Source organism: Triturus cristatus, chromosome 2_1 (assembly GCF_964204655.1).
Source record: "Triturus cristatus chromosome 2_1, aTriCri1.1, whole genome shotgun sequence".
In the NCBI taxonomy this organism is placed as follows: Eukaryota; Metazoa; Chordata; class Amphibia; order Caudata; family Salamandridae; genus Triturus; species Triturus cristatus.
In genome coordinates, this window is record NC_140581.1 from 276140493 (window position 1) to 276155201 (window position 14709).

A 14709-nucleotide genomic window follows, 5' to 3' on the forward strand; every position below is an offset into this window, starting at 1 on the left:
TCATACGCCGACGATACCCAATTAATGATCAGCTTCTCTAAAAAAAGATCCGCCAACCTAAACAACTTCGGGGCTGATCTATTGGCTATTTCCGACTGGATGGCAGCAAACTGCCTTCAGCTGAACTCCGGGAAATCCGAAATACTGCTTTTCGGTAAGGACAGGGAGTTATGGACTGACCTTCTTTGGCCAGAACGTCTGAGGCCTGCCCCAGTCCCCAAGGACTCTGTAAAGAACCTTGGTTTTTGGTTTGACCGTGGTCTAACCTTCGAAAAACAAACTAAGTTTGTTGCAGGGGTCTGTTTCGGTCTCCTGCGGAGCCTCAGACCACTGCTTGGGTTCTTTCCCCCATCGGTGCGGCAGTCCATCATCCAATCATCTGTTCTTGCCAGATTGGACTATGGGAACTACCTTTACTTGGGAGCAACAAGGGCTAGTATCAACCGCCTCCAGAGGATCCAGAATGTGCTCCGAAACTTCACTGGTTGCCAGTGTGCAAACGCATTCAATTTAAAGCACTCTGTATTTCACATAAAATTCTTGCAAAACAGGCCCCGTCAGGCCTCCTGGATCTACTGGAACCTTACGTTCCCACGCGCCCCTTGCGCTCCACCGACCATGCTCTGGTCTGTGTCCCTCGGGTGCGGAGGGCCAGGGCAGGGGGCGCTCTTTCCGACACCTAGCAGCAAAATTGTGGAATTCTCTCCCGACCGCAATGAGAACTATTCCTAGTCATCTGACCTTTCGCAAGGCCCTAAAGACGTGGCTCTTCCCCCTCTCCATCATCTAACCCTTTGTTGATCTGCTCCGGTTCTCGCTCCCGGGCTCTCGCTGCTGCGCTGGGACGCCTCGTTGCTGGGGCAGCCATGCGCATTATAAAACTAATAATAATAATAATAATAATATGTAGATGTGTAAATGTTGTTATGAAGTTGTGTATTATATTGTGTTTTAAATGTTTATATGTTAACTATGTTTTTGTAGCCCTGAAGAAGTCCGGAGAAGGGACCAAATGCGTTGGCTATACCATGAGGAATAAAAAGAATAAAGGATTATCGAAAAGAAAACTCAATACATGTCTCCATGAAATATCTTGGATTTTACTTGATGGGAATAATGATTTTAGCAAATCAATTCATGTTTGTAAATAAGTGTGTGCTGATCATCTTCTTGTAATTGTTTATGTGAATTAATTCACTTTTTGGGAATTAGGAGGTCTTTTTTCTCGTGATCATTGCACCACACATAATAGGATCCCACAGGTATAACAACGTGTGGTATTGTGTCTAAGGCCTCCTTGTAAATACCGATTGTACGCTGGAGGTTCAGAAGCGCAGGTCCTCCTTCCTTGAGGTAAAGAAGTCCTTAAGGGAGCATGGCATAAAATACCCACTGCAATTCCCAGCCACCTATGGGTACAACATGACGGTTCCATACAGTTCTGGACGACTCCGGAGGCGGCCTGGCTTGAGCAAAAGGGACTGGCACCGGCGCAGGGGGCGGCCACAGCTCCATCCCTCCATGGCAAAACCAGCGAAAACGTAAAACACGCTTCAGACAACAGCTGCAAGGACCCACCAAAGAGCAAGAAGCAAAAGAAAGGGCCATGGCGGTGAAGGATGTGGAAAAACACGCATTGACTCCTTTCCTCTCGGCCATGGGTTCAGAGTCCGAGAACCAACACGACGACCCACAGATGCTGTCCGACACCCAAGTTGCTGCAGTGCTGGGGGATGACCGAATGTTCACCCCCCAAATGTCTGAAGACTTGATGTGACTAACGCCGAATAGGTTTCGAGATGGAGCGGGTGACTTGGTGGGATAGTTCTAAACTTGGCAGCACATTGTCATTAAAACATACCTCAAGATTGTGTAATGGGAAGTAACGTTTATTATATGGGCCTATCGCTGCCACCAACTAAGATCCCCCCCCACATTTATACAGACTCTCTGTAATTGACACTTCAGCTATGTTGTTATTATTGCATCTCAGTGCCAATGGCCGGTCGCCTGTTGGTGTTCTGGCTTGGGAGTAGCAGTTGTGCTTTACTGTTAAATTGTTTCGTTAATTTTCAGGGGGGTGTCTACACATATACTAAAGTAGGAGACCAAAAGTAATATGTGTTCGTGTGGACCTGCCTGTTATATCAGTGAAGAGGGGGCCCATCTGGGAGGGATACAATTGACTGTACCAATATGCCCCCACTGATAAGTAACCCGAGTCCCACAATACTGTTGCTAAACTGGAATGTTTGTGGCCTGGCAGGTTACACTAAGCGCCACACCGAGTGTGCCAATACCTCCGCAGGCGCAAAATCCAAATAGCACTCCTGCAGGAAACTCATCTCACCACACACACTGGAAATCATACGCGGGCGCTGGAGAAGAACTTTAATAGAACAATGTATTGTAACTATCCAAGGGGGGGGGGGGGGGGAGTTGATTTGGGTTGCCTCTGGGACACCACTGGAGTTCCAGTATACCCGCATTGATACAGCGGGACGTAATGTGGTACGGGGGGCGATTAGATGGTCTCCCAATGTCGGTGGTGATGCTTTATGCGACCAAAACTAATCAGGCTTCCTTTTTACATTCACTCTCCACTGCATTATCACAGGATACGCTAGCGCCCTCTTATTGGGGTGGAGATTTTTTTTTTTTTTTTAAAAACCTTTATTGACATTTCAACCAAATACAAGTATGGGCCTACAACCCCCGGGGCCGGCCGCTAAGCAATCAGAGTAACACAAAGCAATTGTTAATCACAGGCAGCACCTCGGGGATCAGAATTTCCATGCTAATATACTCGTGGCCACTGAACAGCCCAAGTAGGAGACCAGGATACAAAAGGTTTTCATTTTGTAATAAGGAATAGAAGGATCAGGTGCCGAACAATTTCCCAGCAGCGAAAGATGGCAGGCAGAATAGTAAACGTCAACGATAAGCAGCAATCTATCAAGTCAATGGCGCTGGAACAGGCGATTCAGGATGGGGAAGAATATCACGGCCATGTACGCCTGCAGTCCCCTGCCCTAAGACCCAGAAAACACCACGGAAATGGAGGCACACATGAAGAAGCAGTAATTTACGGCGAAGGAGACCTACCATGCTGATCCCAGAAAAGAAGACAAGAAAGAATAAGAGAAGAAAAAGGAGGCCATGGAAAAAATAAAAGACTAAAGAATCCCCTCCCCCAACCCCCCACCCTGCACTTCTGCAGATGAGTACGGCCCCCCCCCCCCAGCAGTGTGCCTGTCGCCCCGGAACCAGACCCGAAATATAGAAGAAAGAGAGAAAAAGGAGTAAGAAAAGAGACCCCACCAGACGGGGAGGGTAGAGAGAATATTAATAAACTGGAGGAGGGCCTTCAAAACATGCCCCCGGCTTCTCCCTCCCGCACAATATGTTTTCCCCCAAAGCAAAAGTGAACCACACAATATCGACCATAGCAAAGAATATTGGGGAGCATTATACACCTACCACACTATCGGTTATGCCATGAGAGCGCGCAACCCCTGTGCCCGCCCGCCCATTAGATGACAACCGCTGGAGGATCGGCCTTTTCCTTGGCCACTCTTTGCGAATCTACCCCTGCATACCCATCGACCCAGTGCCATGTCCAATGTTACAAGGAAGTAGAGCGTCCAAAAAAGACCAGGGAGCGAACCACACATGCAGGGCGGACGACTCTGAGTACCAACACAGTCAGCATTTTGAAGGATCATCTTTCCCAGGACTGCCCCAGGGTCCGCACTGCACACAAGGTCCAGGAAGGCGAAATCAGCCAGAGCCGGCGACCGCTGCTGGAATAGTGCCTGGGTCGCCGGAGGCCGCGCGCGGGGCAAGGCCACCACCCCCCGCTCGAATCCAAAATCTCCGGAACCGACCAGGCCCACGGCCAGCTGATCACACGTTGGCACATTGTCCGGAGTTTCCAGCTTTTCCTTATTCACGGGGGCGGCCACGACACTGTCCTCCTGTGCGAAGTGTAGCAAGTCCCTATGTACCTGGGGACAGGGAGAGCTCAACTGTTCCAACGCTGAAGCCACACCATCGAGCTTTCTCCCCAATACCCAGGCGCCGTGAACCATGGTGGAATGAAGGGCACCGAGAGCTTCGAGAAGGTCACCGTACCCCAGCACAGCTCCCGGCGCTCGCCCCGGCACGCTCCTCTTAGTCACACACGCCCAATCTTGCTGAGACCCAGAGTACAGGATGATAGGCTCCATCCTATCAAGATGGCCGCCGGGTAGGTCCACTCCAGATTGGGACCGGGACCCAGGCACAAGCACCTCAAGTTCCAAGTCACTGGAAACAGGGTTCCGGGGGCAAGCAAAAATATGTATCTGGTGTGTGGTAACGGGTAACAGTCATCCCCACCACGGAGCAGTGTCCATGAAACTCCAGGATCAGCCCGCGAAAATCGGGACGAGTCACGGGCAGCGTCCGGGCCGCCCACCAGCGAAGGCTCAGGCAATTTACCGGGGAATCCCGGAACTGCCACCCCGGGCACGCACTCGGCCCGCTACACTTAGTGGCAGGAGTGACCACGGCGAAATTCAGGTCAATATTCGCACCGCTCCGGTACTCCGACTCCACCCGGTCACCAAAGGCCGCTGTTGTTGAACTGCCGCCCGGCCATGTTGTCCACCCGCGGTCCCGGCTCCAGGGTTGCACAGGCCGCAAACTTCGAATAAAAATTTCTCCGGCGGTATCGCCGCCAGAAACTTCAAAATCACACGATCAGTTGCCGCTCTCGATCCCCAACACGGGCATATAGCGCAGGCTAAGGATCACATGCAGGATATCTGTGCGGGATGTGGAGGTTCACGGAGCCGGGAGCCTACGCTGCCGTCCCGATCGCCATCTTGGCTCCTCCTCTGGGGTGGAGATTTTAATTGCATCCATGACTTCAATAAGGATTGCTACTGTCTCTCTCCCTGGCGCTCAGTCAACTGTGCTTACACTCAGCCTCCGGACATGGTCTACTAACCTACAGATATAGGAAGCCTGGAGCGGCTTACACCCTGAAACCAGAGGAAATTTTTACTACTCTGGATTGCACAACCTGAATACCCAAATAGATTTGATCTTTGGCTCGCATTATGCAATTGCAAAGGTGTCCCAGGCGGAGTACCTTGGACGTGCCTCATCGGACCATTGTCGCAGCAGCTGCGATTGATCTGAGGTAGGAGCAGACCTGGGGTAGAGTGGGATGCATTTAAGGACGTACTTATGGGGCATATGATTAAGGCAGTCTACAGTACTAGAATGACCATCTGCAAAGAACTATCCTACCAGGAGACGCAGGTCTGTCAATTTGACCAGGCATACCCCGATGCCCCGCCAGCAGCGGCTGAGGCCAGATTGAAATATAAGTCAGCGCTAGACCACTTGGGAGCCGTCGACTATAGGGAAAACATGGCTAGAAAACATGCGGAGGGCGACAAAGCTGGAAGGCTGCTGGTATGGCTGCTATGCTCTGATGCAACGAGGAGCCTTATCATGGCTATTACAGACAATTCGAGCGTATAGTTAATACAAAGCTTGACATAAACACTGCCTTTTATTCGTACTATGCCACACTATACAGTGCCCCACAGGACCCATCTGAATGGCAAAACATCTTAGAGGATATCAAGCTCCCCCGTGTTTCACCAGCGGAACTGGAATCCCCCATTACTGTAATCAAAATAGACGATGCCATCCAACAGATGGCGAGAAGGAAAACGCTGGGAGCAGGCGATGGCCCCTGGAGTTTTACAGGACTTTCCGGATCCAACCTGCCCCCCGATCTCCACTGAGTGTATATGGACGCATATGCTGCCCCCTTCACTCTGGGAGACGTTGTTTGTAGTTCTTCCCAAGCCAGGCAAAGATCCATTGCTTCTCAGATTGCATTGCCCCTTATCCCTATTAAATGCAGATTACAAGATCCTGGGTAGACTTTTGGCCAACAGACTGACTGAGACGACTCAACTATTTGTGCACCAAGATCAGAATGGATTTAAACCTAGTAGGAACACTTTCCTTAACCTGTGCAGACTGTTTATGCTGATGGACTGGGCGAATACGAACAAAACACACTGTTCTGTGGCCTCTCTCGACGTAGAGAAGGCTTTCGACACCCTGGGCTGGTGCTACTTACGAGCAGTACTCACACGTTATCGATTAGGTCCCCACTTTCTAAAGTGGGAATCCTTACTATACAAATCCCCAACTGCACGAGTGTGGACCGGCTCAGTTATATTGGATCTTTTAACATCTAACGGTGCGCCCGGCAAGGATGCCTCCTATCACCGATTGCACAAGTTACTTACTTGTGTAACGATATAGCTGTAAGAGACATTAGTTAGTGATAGATTCCTTACCTTAAAATATCCCCAGGCGTCAGACTGGATCCGGAACGTTTTCGTCAGCAGTACCCCTGCGCGTCGGTAGGCGTCGTCGTGCGGCTCTGCGTGCGTCGATGGAATTGTAGCCGCCTAGATGAAGTCGTCGGAGCTTCTTAGACGCACCCACGCGCGCTGACATCAGTTCTGTACACAACTTTTCCGCGCCAGGAGCACAGAGCGATGCCAGAGACCGACTACTGGTGCAATAGAACTAGGGCCCTGAAAGGGATGAACTGAACCCTAGAGAACAGTTTGCAGAATGCGGAGGATGGGCGGGCGGTAAGGAATCTATCACTAACTAATGTCAGATATATCGCTACACAAGTAACTTCTGCATCTGAAAGAGGCAAGTTAGTGATAGATTCCTTACCTTAGAATACATACCCAAGCAATACCAACCCTGGTGGTGGGTCTGAGAAGTGATATTACACCAGAAAGTCACGGAGAACAGAACGGCCAAAGAAGCCGTCTCTCCGGACCTGACTGTCAAGGCAATAGTGCTTAGTGAAAGTATGCAACGAGGCTCAAGTGGCTGCCTGGCAGATGTCTTGCAGGGGGACTCCGCGTCCCAATGCTGTAGTAGCTGCTGTCGCCCTGGTAGAATGGGCGTGCAGCCCAACCGGAGGTTCCTTTCTAGCCAGAGAATAACAGGCTTTAATGCACAAGACAACCCATCGGGAGATAGTTCGCTTGTGCACAGCCCGGCCTTTCTTTTATTTAAAAATATTTTTATTTGCATTTTCGTTTTTTATCACCAAAGAAGAACAACCAAACAGACAGATCAGCACTGGTCAACACACCCACTTCACAGCCCGGCCTTTCTTGGCGCCCACGTAGCCAACAAAGAGCTGGTCATTCACCCGGAACTGTTGTGTGCGGTTGAGATAGAACGAAAGCGCACGTTTTGGGTCCAGACGGTGGAGCCTCTCCTCTTCTCTTGAACGGTGCGGAGGCAGAAAGAAAGTGGGCAGAGTGACAGCTTGCCCGAGATGAAAGGCAGAGACCACTTTCGGTAGAAAGGAAGGACGCGGTTGAAGCACAACCTTGTCCGGATGGATCGCCAGGAAAGGAGGTTTACAGGAAAGAGCCTGGAGCTCTCTCACCCGCCGAGCGGAGCTGATGGCCACCAGGAAGACAGTTTTCAAAGTTAATAATCACAAAGGACAGTTATGAAGAGGCTCAAAGAGGAGCACACATCAAGTTTGTGAGAACCAGGTTCAAGTCCCATTGAGGCATCACAAAAACTAGGAGGGAAAAGTAATGCCTTTGAGAAATTTATTGACTACTGGGGACTTGAAACGAGAGGGCTGATCAGGCAGCCTAAGAAAAGCTGAAAGAGCAGAAAGGTAGCCCTCGATAGTGCCCAGAGCAGAGCCCTACTGGGCCAAAGAGAGAAGGAACAATAGGACCTCAGAAAGAGGGGCAGCAAGAGGATCTACAGCTTTCGCTGTGCACCATGCCACAAATTTCTTCCACCAACAGGCGTATACCATTTTAGTGGAGGGACGCCTGGCTGCCAGATTCACATTACAGACTTCAGGAGGCAAGTCAAATGGAATCAGCTGTCGCCGCTCAATCTCCACGCAAGGAGGTGGAGGCTGGACAGGTTCGGGTGGAGGACCGTCCCCTGTTGCTGCAACAGGAGATACTCCCGAAGAGACCATCGGATCGGGGGATCCACACTCAAACTGAGTAGCTCAGGATACCAAACTCTTCGAGCCCAGTCTGGTGCCACAAGAATGACTTGGGCCCGGTCGCATCTGATCTTCTTCAGCACTTTGGGCAGAAGTGGTATAGGTGGAAAGGCGTAAACAGACTGGAACTCCACGTGCGACGAGAAGCGTCTCCGGGCGAGTGCCACCTTGGAAACTCCAACGCGCAGATCTGCTGACATTACGCGTTCTCTTCAGTGGCAAATAGATCTAACCAAGGTTCTCCCCACTGCTGAAAGAGACCTTGTGACACCTCTGAGTGAAGACACCATTCGTGATCCAACATGTACCTGCGGCTGAGTTCGTCGGCCCTGGCGTTCAGGGTACCTGCCAGGTGTTGAACCACCAAGGAAATGCCTTGACGTTCCAGCCACGTCCAGAGGCGTAGAGCCTCCTGACATAGGGTCCACGACCCCACCCCGCCCTGCTTGTTGCAGTACCACATGGCGGTGGTGTTGTCTGTGAACACCTCCACTACTCTCCCCTTGACAGAGGGAAGGAATGCTTTCAGTGCAAGTAGGATCGCCCTGAGCTCCAAAAGGTTGATATGGAGCTTGGACTCCGCCGGAGACCAGAGGCCTCTGATCTCAGCCTCTACCATGTGGCCACCCAATCCCAGGAGGGACGCGTCCATCATTACTTTGTGCTCCGGTTGGGGAAGGGAGAGGGATCTGCCGCTGACCCATCACTGGTTTTTGAGCCACCATTGCAAGTACCGTGCAGTGCCCTCCGAGATCTGGACGTAGTCGGACAGGTTTCCCCGATGCTGCTGCCACTGGAACTTCAGGTCCCACTGTAGAGCCCGCATATGCCATCTGGCATGATAGATCTGCAGGATCCTCAGGGTCTTCCTGACCGAAACCCAGGGCCAGGGCCGAAATATTGGAATCATAGCCCGAATGTCCCGGACTCGTTGTTCGGGAGGATAAACCCGAAACTGCGCCTTATCCAGAACCGCTCTGATGAAGAGGAGCTTCTGAGAGGGAAACAGGTGCGACTTCGGCACATTGATGGAAAACCCCAGCAAATGCAGGAGGTTGGCTGTAGTCTGGAGGTGGGAGACGACTGCCTGGGTCGAGCCCGTCTTCAACAGCCAGTCCTCGAGATAGGGGAAGACTGAAACCCCTAATCTGCGCAGATGACCTGCAACCACCGCCATCATTTTTGTGAACACCCGAGGGGCTCTGGTAAGGCCGAAAGGGAGCACGGTGAACTGAAAGTGCTCGTGGCCCACCGTGAACCATAGGTAACGCCAGTGGGCTGGCAAGATAAGGATATGAAAATAAGCATCCTGCAAGTCCAACGCTACCAGCCAGTCTTGCGGATCTAGGGCAGAAAAGACCTGAGCAAGCGTGAGCATCTTGATTTTCTCCTTCTGGAGGAAGCGATTGACGTTCCGGAGGTCTAAGATAGGGCACAGACCTTTGTCCTTCTTTGGAACCAAGAAGTAGAGGGAGTAACAACCACGACCTACTTCTGGCGTCGGAAAGCGCTCTATGGCCCCCTTGGCCAAGTGGGCCGCAACTTCCTGCTGGAGAAGTGCCAAATGATCCCCGGACATGCGGTGGTAGTGAGGTGGCATGGCTGGAGGGGTGGACTCGAAGGGGAGGGAGTAACCCCTTCGGACTATCTGTAGAACCCACCTGTCCGAAGTGATGGTGCACCAGTGGGGAAGGTGATGGCAAATTCTGCCACCCACTGGCGTCTGGTGGGTCTGAAACACCGGACTATCAAGGTTTTGTGGCGGCGGCAGCAGGAGCGGTGGTGGATTGACCTGCCCACGGGATCCACCACGTCGGGTCCCACGTCCACGTTTGCGCTGAGACTGCGGCTGCGCAGACCTGCGGGTCTGAAAGGAACGCGACCGGACGCCTCGACCCTGACCTCGAAAGGAGCGAAAAGCGGACACCAAGGGAGTGCGCGTGTTGGCGAGAACCAAGGATTGGGCTGTAGCCCGAGAGTACTTAAAGCGTTCCAGGGTGCTATCCGCCTAGCCACCAAAGAGGCATGTGCCATCAAAGGGCATGTCCAACAAAGTGTTTTGAACACCCCCGGAGAAGCCAGTTGTTCTGAGCCAAGCGTAACGGCAGAGCGCCACCGTTGAGGAAAGTTCCCTGCCGAGTGAATCGGCCGTGTCAAACCCACAATGGATAGTGTATTTAGTAGCATCTCTCCCTTCTGTAATGGCCTGGGAGAGCACCGCCCGAGCTTCCACAGGGCACTGAGGCAGCACCTGTGCCACTGAGTCTCACACAGAATGTGAATAGCGGCCCAACAGGCACGCAGTATTCACCGCCCGCAAGCTGGAATTGGCAGAAGTGAAAATCTTTTTCCCAAACTGCTCCAGTTTCTTAGATTCTTTGTCCGGAGGGGCAGAAGGGAATGCGCTCGGCGAGGCAGTGGCCTGGACAACCAGACTCTGCAGCGTTTGGTGTTGTGTGAGAAAGCTGGGGTCGCCCGGCGCCGGGCGATGGCGGCGCACCACACCGTTATCCACAGGAGCCCGTGTTGGGTTTGGTCCAGGTGCTCAACAGGACATCAGTAAGTGCGTCGTTGAAGGGCAGCAGTGGCTCCGCAGAGGAGAACGTTGGCTGCAGTACCTCAGTCAGGAGATTGGTCTCGATAGGTACAGAAGAGAGCTTGAGGTTAAGAGCCTCAGCCGCCCTACGCAACACCACAGAAAAAGTCCCAACCTCTTCCGTAACCACGGAAGAGGGGGACAGTGAGCCAGGATGTGGAGAAATCCAGATCAACGGGACCTTCCATATCACCTTCTCATTCTGGCTCATCCTTGCATTGAGCTGCAAGATAGTCTTCAGACCCCTCCCAGTACTCCCCTTCGTCTACGGGTTGTTGAAGAGGCCGGTAAGGACGAGGTGCCTAGGGGAAAGGAATAAACTCTCCACCAAGAAACGGAACCGGGGGGTAATAGACCAATCCCGGATCGGCGCCGTCCAGAGCCGCATTCGGCGTCGCCCCCGGCCGGAGCTGGAGGCGGGGCCGGAGCCGGCAGCAGCGCAGAGGCTGGAGGCGGAGCCGGCGGCGCCGTAGGGTATTATGCCGGCATAGCCGAGGCCAAAGGCGGCGGCACAGGGGCAGAACCACCAAACGGGTCCACAGGGCCTGAAGATGCTCCAGAGGGACCCGAGGGGCCAAACAAACAGCTCATGGCCGACAGGAAAGCCTGTATTTCGTCCGGAGTCGCATGTGGGCCTGGAAAGGGCAGGCAGGCTGCAGGCAACAAGAGGCTCCATCGGAGCCGCGGTGGAGTGACCGCCTGCCCCCTCCACCGCGTCCCGCGAACGGTGAGGGGTAGACGAAGAGCTACGTCGCTTTTTCGACTTTTTATGGCACCTTGACTTACCTGTCTCTGAGTCCGACGAGCGATGGTGATAGCTCCACGACCGGTCCCTCAAACTCCCACGGAAGCGGGATCTCGATCGGCGCGGAACCGATTGCCGGACCTCCAACAACTTTCTGGAACACTCCCGCAAACCTTTCGGCGCCATGGCCTAACAATCAGGGCACGCCTCGGGGTCATGGGCGTGCCCCAAGCAGAAGAGACACACGTCGTGCGGGTCCGCTATCGACATGTTCTGACGGCAGGCCCTACAGGACTTAAGCCCTAGCATCCCTACTGCACCAGGAGTCGAGTCTCGACAAAACAAGAGAAACAAGTTCTCAGAAACCAAGTTAAAACATTAACTAGGGGTACCGCTCTCTCTTGGATCTGCGCTTACTGGTGCGGAAAAAGAAAGAATTGACGTCAGCGCGCATGGGCGCGTCTAAGTAGCTCCAACGACGTCATCTCGGCGGCTACGACGCCAGTGACGTATGACGCCTACCGACACGCAGGGGTACTGCTGACGAAAACATTCCGGATCCAGTCTGACGCCTGGGGATATTCTAAGGTAAGGAATCTATCACTAACGTGTCTCTTTCAGATATATTTGCACTGGCAATGGAACCACTTGAGTGTGCGCTTCGCCGGCCAGCACTGGACTGGGAGATAAGGGAGTATAACTGGAGGCATGTAGTTTCCCTGTACACCGACGTCGCACTGAAATACCTGCACGGAAATGCAACAGATCTGCCAGAATTATGGCGTTGCTGGAGTGATTTGGGAAAGTGTCAGGTCTGAAAGTCGCTGTTATTCCCGATGACATACTTAACTCCTGAACAGGGGAGGGTGCTCCCCATTACCATGCTTCCCTGGTCCTGTGAGTCTTTTAAATACCTGGGAGTCCAGGTGTACCACCTGCTCCGCTGACTTTTTGGATGGGAATCTGGGCAAGGCTCCTACTGCGAGTCCAGGTGTACCACCTGCTCCGCTGACTTATTGGATGAGAATCTGGGCAAGGCTACTACTGCCCAGACTGCTGTACTTCTTCGCTGCCCTCCCCCTCCAAGATCCCCAGAGGTACTTTAGAGACTTAAGGTCACCAATGGTAGCTCTTATATGCGGTAAGAATAGGAAGTGGGTTTCACTTACAAAATTATATGTTCCATTATCAGAGGGGGGGGGCTGGGAGCCCCGAACTATGAATGCTACTACTCAGCTGCTCAGTTGCAGTGGTTGATGCGGTGGATTGATGGCCAAAACACAAGTGAGCTGGTGCACTGGACTACTATAAATCACACAACCACGGTCATGGAGTGGCTATTAGGTTCTGAGGCTATGATCCCGAAAAGACCAGGGAACCTTCTGATGTCCATGGCACGGGAATGTTGGTCCCACTATGGACATCGAAAAATCTCCCTACCCCCATATTCTCCAGCACTGCCTCTCTGGGTGGTTCCGAGCTATATAGCACATGGTCTCAGACCTGAGGCGGGAGACTGGGCTAGTGCTGGAGTCACCTTTTGGGGGGGAATATGTTCATCGACTCTATTACAGCACATTTGACACTCAAATGGATGACTATTGGATTCCTACAGGATCATTTCTTTTGTGTGCCACCCTGATGCATTAACTACCAGTGGCATGGGACAAAACACATGCAGAGCCTAAGACATCTAGACTCCTCCAAACGCTCCTCACGCTGGTACTGCTTGATGAGCCATTGCAATGATTTACAACTCCCTAGGCCAGGATATGTCACTCCCATTAACGACTCTTTGTGCCTATTAGGACGAAGAACTCTCAACCTCTTTGTCCGACAAATAAGGGGAGCAGTGCTTGGGAATCCCAAAAATCATTTCAATGAACACAATGCTTATATACACCCAGTTTAATTATCTCCACCATACCCATCTTACGCCTCATAGGAACGTCAGAATGTACACAGACACTTGTCCTCAGTGTGATATTCCGAGGCAACATTTATACATATGGTGTGGTCCTGCCTGAGAATAGCTGCATACTGGACAGAAACAGCTAAAATACTGATGGGGGTCATAGACATGACATTACAGGTGCAGGGTCTGCATTTTCTACTTGGGATCACCCAGTCCTCATCAAAACATAATGCACTGAATACATTTCTGGACTTGGCCCTGGTGGTCGCCAAGCGCAGACTGGCCATGAGGTGGAAGTCACGCTCGGCTCCCCCTATACAATTATGGCTCACAGACATTTGCAGAGCCCTTATGGCCGGACTAGAGATCTCTCAAGGGACTGTGCCAGGCCACCAGAGCTTACCTAATCTTCCTGATAGGAGAGCATATCTCACCGCCATTGAGGCAATCTAGTGGACACCCCATTCTCAGCTCCTGATAATACGACGGGCTGTCACTCCGGTATAACTGGGTCGTGATCTCCATCCCTGGGGAACACAACTGGAAAATAACCACCCCTTCCCACTTGCTGTCCCCCTCCTGACAGTTCTGCATTCCCCCACTTAGACACTACTGTAGTACACATGATCCTGCCCCACACGAGCTCTTAGCAACAGCTTGGTATTAAACTATACTAACCCACTTGAAACATACTGCACAATATGTTAAAGGTAGAGATTTTCCCCTGTTTTTTTTACACTGTTCTTGTTATTAGTTGGGTATTTCAAGGGTAAACAGGACAGCGGATGTAACTCCTACTCCGGTCCACCGGCGCCAATAAATGGGTGATGAGATTCTATATACTTCATCACTGTACCTTTACTTTGTACTGATGAAATTTAAAATAGTTTGCTGTGCTGATGTGTTATAATAGTGCATATTAAATATACGTACATTGTACCTACTGAATCTTTAAAAAGCTAATAAAGAAATGTCCCCCCAAAAAAGACTTATTTGGATATGGCTGGGTCTAAACTGGAATGGCGTGCTGTGCAAAAAAACAATGGATTTAACCCATATTTGTGACTGGGGGTGAATGTTTTATTGGTTCAGCATTCAGTACAGCATTTGTCACCCTAAGTGGGAAGAGTTTGCCCAGACGTGGGCCCCGCGCTTGCTATGCCAACAGGTTTAAGCTAGCCTGGCTGAAGAGGGGTGAAACCCCGAAACCAGTCCCAGGATGCTTGTTTCTGGCCCAGGGAGGACCTGGCCTGCCAGTTCGGGCTGGACTGTTCCCATGGGGAGCAGGGTCACGACTGATTTGCATATGGCTGGGTTTAAACTGGCGTGGCATGCAAACAAATGATGGATTTAACCCAGATCTG

General features: G+C 51.8%; 1 protein-coding gene across 3 annotated transcripts in view; it reads right to left on the reverse strand.

Moving 5' to 3' along the window:
• CPLANE1 (ciliogenesis and planar polarity effector complex subunit 1) overlaps positions 1 to 14709 on the reverse strand; it is a 2680747-nt gene that overhangs the window by 376404 nt on the left and 2289634 nt on the right. The window lies entirely within an intron of this gene.